Source organism: Elephantulus edwardii, unplaced genomic scaffold, assembly GCF_000299155.1.
Source record: "Elephantulus edwardii isolate Elephantulus edwardi_28Jun2011 unplaced genomic scaffold, EleEdw1.0 scaffold00023, whole genome shotgun sequence".
NCBI classification, from domain to species: Eukaryota; Metazoa; Chordata; class Mammalia; order Macroscelidea; family Macroscelididae; genus Elephantulus; species Elephantulus edwardii.
This window is the reverse complement of record NW_006399773.1, coordinates 10,730,979-10,738,645: the sequence shown is the minus strand read 5'-3', so window position 1 is coordinate 10,738,645 and position 7,667 is coordinate 10,730,979. Positions and strand designations below refer to the sequence as shown.

Sequence of the window (7,667 nt, the reverse complement as noted above, 5' to 3'; positions counted from 1 at the left end):
AGACCATTCCAGCAGTCACCACACCAATCCACCTGGTCAAGGATCATCCTCTCCTTTGCTGACCCTCCACCCTTCTTCACATCATATTCTCTCCAAGGAATAGCCCCTTCTATCAATATGCCCAAAGTATGTGAGGCAAAGCCTCATCATTTTTGTCTCCAAAGAGCACTTAAGCTGTACTGCCTCTAAGACATATATATATTTATTCTTTCTGGCTATCCATGGGATATTCAGTGCTCTTCTCCAACATCACAGCTCAAAGACATCAATTCTTCCTCAGTCATTCTTATTCACTGTCCAACTCTAATATGCACAGCAAATGATAAAAAAAAAACTGGCCTGAATCAGATGCATCTTAATCCTCAAACCAACATCATTACTTCTCAATAATTTGCAGAGGTCCCTAACTGCAAATTTTTCAGTGCAATGTATCTCATGACTTCTGACCGCTGGTACTAAGGATGTTAATAGTGTATCCAGGTAAAATGAAGTTGTTGAGAGTTTCAATCTCTTCTCCATCCATCATGATATTGGCTGTTGATCCAGTGGTAAGAATCTTTGTTTTCTTGACATTGAGATGCAATCCATATTGAAAGCTGAATTATTTGATCTTTTGCAACAAGTGCTTCAAATCCTGCACTCATTCAGCAGTCAAGATTGTGTCATCTGCATAATAAATTTTATTGATGAGACTCCCTCCAATCTTGATGCCACACATTCCTCTTTATAGAATCCAGCTTCTCAAATAATTTGCTCAGAATCGTAGCAAAATGGCGGCGCCCAAAGTGCCCCTGTGCCTGGTGCTCCCGGTATGGAACAGGGGCACCAGAAGTGCCCGGGGCCTGAGCAGGATGGTAGCCCCCGGGGGCAGTCAGGGGAAGAGGAGGACACTGCTCCAGTTCCTGGCTGACCGCTTCTATGAGGTGCGGGCTCTAAGGGAGTTCTTGCAGCAAACGCAGCTGTTGAAGGTGCAGCGGCAAAATCGATCTCTCACCCACCTGCACAAACAGTACAGCCCAGACATCAAAGGTGCCTTTTTCATCGTGAAGCAGGGAGGCGCAGTCAGGTTTCGGGGCCATGACTGGATCAGGTCAGATGCCCGTGGCAGTCTCTCTTGATGTCCTGAAGTTCCAGGCGGTGCCTGTAGAGGGCGTGGATGCCAGTGGCTGCCCCCTCAACTACAACGGCCTGGACAACATCTTGCCCCTGAAGGAGCTGCAGGAGCTCTCGCTGCAGTGCTGCCCCAACGTGGACGACTGGTGTCTCAGCCGCCTCTACCCACTGGCTGGCTCATTGCAGGTGCTCTCGTTGGCCGGCTGCCCCCAAATCTCTGAACGGGGTCTTGCCTGCCTCCACCACCTTCAGAACCTCCGCAGGCTGGACATCTCCAACCTCCCCGCTGTTTCCAACCCTGGCCTCACTCAGATCTTGGTGGAGGAGATGTTGCCCCACTGTGAGGTCCTGGGTGTCAACTGGACCCAGGACCTGAAGCTGTCACCAGAGCAGCAGCCTCAGGACACAGCTGGCCAGGCCACGGCCTAGCTTCCAGCCCCTCCCCGCACAAGCTGGGCCTGGGCAGGCGTGTGGAACGACCAGCCTGGTTGCCATGCTTCTGCCATTTGGCTAATGGCTCGGGCCATTCAGTGCAGGGGATGGGGAGCGATGGGGTGTGGCCCATCCTGAGTCTCTGCCTGAGGAAAGGAGAGCATAGAGTGTGTGTGTGGGGGGGGGGGGTGTAATTTATTTCCTGCTTTGGGGCTGCACCCTTATCTTTGAGTTAGAAGCACAATCCCAGTCTATGCTACCTGAGCTCACTGGCATGATGTTCAACTGTCAGTAGAGGGCGCCCATGAGACAGAAAGAAGGCCACTTCCTCTGGCCCAGCTCCTGTGACTTCTGCACCTGTAGTGCCAGCGATACAGTGGTTTCATGCCTCAGGTAGGGTGCCTGCCTCCCTAAGAACACCTCACACGCACCAGAGTGGACTTCCAGTAAATTCCGAGGTACCTTTACTAGCCAGTCCCTTGCTATTCCTGTCCACCATTATCTTTATTAATTTATATTAAACTCTCCCTGTTCAAATTTTAAAAAAAATAATTTGCTCAGCATACACATTAAATAGGTATATAAGATAATACAACCTAATGAACTTCCCTTTTAAATTTTAAAACATGCCGTGTTCCCTTGCTCTACTCACACAACAGCCTCAAAGCCAGGTATATGTTTCACATGAACACAATTAAGTACTCTGAGACTCCCATTCTTTTCAATGTCAGACACCACTTTACATAGTCCATAAAGCACAAATAGTTATTATTCTTGTGTTCTTTACTTTCTTCCAGGATCCATCTGACATCAGCAATGATGTCCCTGCTGCTCTGGCCTCTTCTAAATGCTTCCTGAACTTCTGGCAAATCCTTATCTATACACTACTCCAGTCATTATGGAATAATCTTCAGCAGTATTTTGTGATTTGTAGCCCCTGAAAAATCTAGTAGAGGGTCATTTATGGAGGTTCTGACTTGACAGTGATAAGTTATATAGTGATAAATAGGTTAGATAGAGAGATGATTTAATTACATAACTGCCACATCAGATCATTATATAAAGGCCAAAACCAAAACCAGAGAATTAAGACCAAGGCCTTGGTGTCTTGCAGCAGACTGATACTTATATTAATATTTGTATTCGTAAGTACCATTATTATTGCTCACTATGTTTGTTTTAATTAATTATAACATATATTTATCTATATTTCACTAATTTGTACTTCAGTCTCAGTATTTTCTTCCAGAAATGTTTAGTCTTAGCATTTCTTCTGGCAATGTTTTGTTATTGCAAATTTTTACATTAGTTTACTTACACTCTTATTTTGTTTGCCTGAATTTATTATTTCTAGTGTCTTAGCTTCATATCTTTTCAATCTATATGTAAAACAGATTATCCAGGAGGCTGGGCTCTATGTGGAGAAGTGTAGTATCAGGATTGGAGGTAGACTCATCAACAATCTGAGTTATGCAGATGACACAACCCTTCTTGCAGAAACTGAGGAGGATGTGAAGTGCTTGCTGCAGAAGGTCAAAAAATGTAGCCTTCAATAGAGATTGATGTTCAATATCAAGAAAACAAAGATTCTCACAACTCAGTCTATTGGCAGCATCATGATAGATGGTGAAGAGATTGAGATTGTTACCAGCTTTAGGTTGCTTGCCTCTGCAATCAACACTTGGTACCAGCAGCCTGGAAATTAAGAGACTAATTGCCTTGGGAAAGTGAGCAGTCAGGGGCCTCTCCAAAGTACTGAAATGCAACAATGTCAGTCTTGAGACAAAGATCTGCCTCATCCAGGCCATAATCTTTGCAATTACTTGCTATGTTTCAGAAAGCTGGACAATGACTATGTATGATAGAAAGAGAATAGATGACTTTGAGCTGTCATGCTGGAGAAGAGTATTCCATATACAAGGGTCTGCGAGGGGAACAAACAGGAGAGAGTGAGTCCAGGCTGCTCCTTGGAGGCAAGGAATCTGAAGCTTCATCTGACATATTTTGGGCATGTTGCAAGGAGGAACAAATCCTTAGAAAAGAACATCATACTTGGAAGGGTGGAGGAACAGTATAAGAAAGGAATACATTCATTAGGATGGATTGATTCAGGGACTTGGGTAATAAGAGTAGGTGTGTCAGACACAATAAGGTTGGCACAGAGCATGTTTCAGGGCTATTGTGGATAGGGTCAGTTTGACTTGCAAGCGGCTTAATGGCACATACCAACAACAACAAGAGTTTTAGTATTATTGAAGGAATTCCCCCACTGACCACCTCCTTCCCTCCCTCCTTCTCCCCCTTCCTCCCTCTCTGTCTGCTTTCTCTCTCTCGTTTTAGTGTATTTTAGATAAGTTTTTTTCTAATATGTTTTAGGATCTCTGGTGACATGGCATACTATGTTTCCTCTCCTTTTATAAAAATGTTTTCCCTTATAAGTCCAGTGAATGGTCTTCTTGAGTTGGAGTCAACTGGACCTTAGTTGCAATAGAAATAATCTGTTTTCAGTTCATTTTTTTTCTTCTTACTGTATCAAATAAACTACTTACCTACTTTGTCAATGTTATTTTTTTTTAATTTTAATATCATTATCACTGTCAGATATGGTACTTTCAGAAGTTAAAGCAGGATTTAGAAGAGACCATGTCACCAGGGACATGCTACTGTCAAATGGATCCTGGATAAAAATAAAGAATACAAGAAGAATGTCTATTCATGTTTTATTGACTAGGCAAAAACATTTGATTGGGTGGATCATAAGAAGTTATGTCTGACATTGAGAAGAATGAGAATCCCAGAGCACTTAATTGTGCTTACATGAAACCTATACCTGGACCACGTGGCTGTTGTGTGAACAAAGCAGAGGAACACTAGACGGCTGAAAATTTAGAGAGGAGTGTGACAAGGTTGCTTCCTCTTTCTATAGCTATTAGTCTGTATGCTGACCAAATTATTTGAGAAGCTGGGCCCTATGAAGAGGAATGTGGCTTCAGGATTCGAGGGAGACACATAAACAACCTGTGCTTTTCAGATTACACAATCTTGCTTGCTGAAAGTATGGAGGACTTATCACACTTGTAGAAGCTCAAGGAATGTAGCCTTCAACATAGATTGCATATCAATGTAAAAAAAAAACAACCAAAGATTCTTACAACTGAACCAATAGGCAACATCTTGATAGATGGAGAAGAAATTGTAACTTTCAGCCATTTCATCCTGATTTGATCCACCACACCTTTTAGTACCAGTGGACAGAAATTTAAAAAAAAAACCCACACATTTCACTGGGAACATTAGCAGTTAGGGATATGTCCAAATTATTGAGGAGCAGTGATGTCACTTTGAGGACTGAGGTGCATCTGATTCAATCCAGGGCTTTTCAATCACTTGCTATATGCATTAGAGAGCTCGATAATGAATGGGGATGGTGAAAGAAAAATTGATGCCTTTGAGCTGTGGTGTTGGAGAAGAGTATTGAACTTCCCATGGAAAAACAAAATAATAAACAAATGTCTTGGAGAGAATGCAGCTGGAGTGCTCTTTTAAGGCAAGAATGATGAGGCTTTATCTCACATACTTTGGGAATGTTACTTGGAGGAGCCATTCCTTGGAAAGGGACACAATGCTTGGAATGGAGGAGGATTGGTGAAGGAGAGGAAGACCGTCAATCAGGTGATTTGGTGTGATGACTGCCACAATGGGCTTTAGTGTGTTAAGAAGTATGAAGAGGACACAGCATGGTTCAGATCTTTTGTTCATAGGGTCTCTATGAGTCATACTCGACTCGATGGCATGTAACAAGAACATCAACAGTCTGATGTATGTTTAATTTTGATATTTTTTTCAAACTTAATAAGTATCTTTTCCCCACGACTTATTTACTCTCTAAAAAGACCAGTCTCCTGATAGAGTCTAGGTCTTCTTTTGACCAATGTTCTCTCTATAACTTATGTTCCATAGTGTTTGGTGTGTTGGGTTTTGTTGTTGTTGTTTTTGTGGGTTTTTTGTTGTTGTTGTTTTTGTTGTTTAGGTGGTTGGTATTTCTCTTGTTGATGTATACTGTAGGATCATAACTGACTCACAGCTGACCCTCCTGTGGGTTTTCAGAGGCACATAACTTCTCAGGAGGAGGTTGCCCATCCTTCTCACACTGAGCACTGAGAAGCTGGTGTATTTGAACCACATGCCTTTGGCTTTGCAGTTCAGCTTCTTGCCACTAGGCCACAAGAGCTCCCTAATTATTGCTTTTAAGTCCCATAAAGTCTACTACACTCCATAAACTATGGATCTGAACCATATCTTATGCTGTGTCTTCCTCATTACCTCTGATACACTTGAGCCTCTTATTTCTGCCACTTTACCAGTCTATCTTGTTTATGGCTTACTCTTTGCTGACCATCTTTACGAACATGACGTCCTTTTCCAAGGATTAGGCTTTCCTTAACAAATTGTCCAAAATATATGAGATGAGGTTTGAGTTGCTGTAAAAGGAACAGAAAATGGGATATGGAAGCACAGGGCCATGAGCATTTATGTGAAAGGGCTTGAGACTAGGAGAGCCCCTCAGCATTACAGAACAGAAAACAGATAAATAGCCTGTAACCATGATGCCTCTAGAGCTACGCCAGCCTAAGTCAGCAGCAATAGGTTCATTAATTCCTTACTAACTCATAGTTATGGTACCAAGTGTGGAGGGTTTTTTTTGGGGGGGGGTGCGGGCATTAGAGAAGCAAATATCTTATCATACAAATCCAGGTCCAGCAGTCCAAAGCCTTAGTAAGAGCAAAACATAATTACTTAATTAGTAAAAGTTCTGATTTCACTTTAGAAACAGACATCCAAGAAGCATCCATGCAAGGTTTGTCTCAGTCAGCTTCTTCTTCAAGTAACCATCAAGAAGAGCAAGATCTTTAACTGTGGCAAGTATAAATGCAAGAGGTCTCAGGTCACACCTTGCAGAATTTCTCCACAGCAATGTCACAGCCTCTTCATCACCATCCCCAGTTTCCCACCACCAGGGTCTTGCTCTCACCAGGCTCTTGCTCCAGTCTCCTTCAAGTCTTACTGCCTAGTGTGGGACATACGCCATTGCTTATCCTACTACCACAGCTATTTTTTGCTGTGATTTGCAAGACATGTGTCTGAAGTTAAACTATCTAGAGACCAGAGGGGGCTAAGGTAATTAATGACTTAGAAAAAAAACAACCCAAAACAAACAAACAAACAAAAAAACCAGACAAACAAAAACCTTTAGGCTAACACTGCAGTTGTGATCCTGGGGAATTGTGTAGAAGCTCTTATGGACTGTCAAAAAGACAAACAAATATGTCTTGGTTAAGATGGAGCCAGGGTGCTCCTTGGAGGTAGAGATGGTGAAACTTCATTTTTAGGGTTCTGGAATATTGGTTTTTAGTCAACATTATATTTAAAATAGTATTTTTAATATCTTTCTGAGAGCTCACATAGAGGTACCTTTTTTGAAAAATTATTAAAGTATTTCTCAAGAATCCATAAGCCAATAAAATTTCCTCAATAATCAGTCACTTGCAGTTTATTGAACACTGATGCTACAACCTTGGCTGTAAATCACTGTGGATGTGAAAAGTATTTGCTATTTCTCACAGTTTTTCTTTTTCCTTCTCTATATAACAAGAAAGAATCTATGTGAGGTGGGGGTGGATTTACTATGCTGTTGTTGTTAAGTGCCAATGAGTCGAGCATGACTCATAGTGACCCTAAGAACAAAAGACCTGAACCCTGTAGTATAACTATCTTTATTTCTCTAAGTTCATAGAGTCTTCAGAGGGATTTTGTTTAGGAAGTAGATGCTCATCCTGATTCCAAGCCTATCTTAATCTGGGAGCACCACCAAACACTGTCCACCATGAGCAATCAAATTATGACATTTGACACATCAGTGGCATAGTGTTCAGCAACAAAGCAACCCCAAGTTACCCCAGTATAGCAAATTGATAGATCAATGCAGTACCATTTAGAAGAATATGCGTCTCAAACACAATTAGCACCAGGCCTGAGGCCTGCAAGCTGGCTGGCCCTACAGACTTTCAGACTTTTAAACACAAATCCCTCCCACTAGATCCTGATTGATTCTAAATAAGCAA

The 7,667-nt window shown here is 42.1% G+C and overlaps 1 pseudogene; it reads left to right on the top strand.

The window, feature by feature from the left end:
- Positions 1–770: 770 nt before the first annotated feature.
- LOC102870209 lies at positions 771–1,542 on the top strand (annotated as a pseudogene).
- Positions 1,543–7,667: the final 6,125 nt, after the last annotated feature.